Consider the following 624-nt stretch of genomic DNA (forward strand, 5'->3'; position numbering starts at 1 on the left):
GTGTTTCATTACATATGCTAGCTTGAGTGACGCCCTTTGAGGAATGAATCTTTTGGATAACCCGAGGCCTGCCCGAGGTCCGCTCTGGACCTCTTAAAAGTCTCCTTTTCTGTTCTAGGCAATTCTGCAGCGCCACCGACATGCGTGCATGCTTCCGTCCAGGCTCCACATAAAATACCGCACTCCTGAGGTATGGATTTTGGGTTCAACAGACCAGGAAAGGAACACCGTAACCGTGAGGAGGTACGCAAGCGATAATAGGTACAATCGATGCAATGTGTAGCACTACAAATTAGATTGCGGCTGCATGCGAACAGTGGTTTGGTTTGTCGTCGGGTGGAGTCCTCGGGCTGCCTCAGTCGAACACCTGTGATTGTTAAACTGCGCTCCGCAGGCCCCACGGAGAGCAATATGTCGTCCCCATAGAACAAGCGCTGGCAGCTGGACGGCGGCGGGCCAAGCTTCCGTTTTAGATTCACCCTGACTAGCCGAAGCGCATGTACGACTGCAGATAGTCACTCTGGAAGGTCCATTTATATCATGCTATACTGGGAGGGGATTCCCTGCACCAGCTTATTAGTTGGCCCAAACAGGCGCGACTATATATATATATATATATATATA

General features: G+C 50.3%; 1 protein-coding gene across 1 annotated transcript in view; it reads left to right on the plus strand.

Annotated features, from left to right (window-relative positions):
- Positions 1-624, plus strand: part of EMH_0006980 (uncharacterized protein) — a gene marked incomplete at both ends in the record, with an annotated part of 4,242 nt that overhangs the window by 2,970 nt on the left and 648 nt on the right. The gene's annotated exons all lie outside the window — the stretch shown is intronic.

The sequence above is a fragment of the Eimeria mitis genome, genomic scaffold (genome assembly GCF_000499745.2).
Source record: "Eimeria mitis Houghton genomic scaffold, Emh_scaff292, whole genome shotgun sequence".
In the NCBI taxonomy this organism is placed as follows: Eukaryota; Apicomplexa; class Conoidasida; order Eucoccidiorida; family Eimeriidae; genus Eimeria; species Eimeria mitis.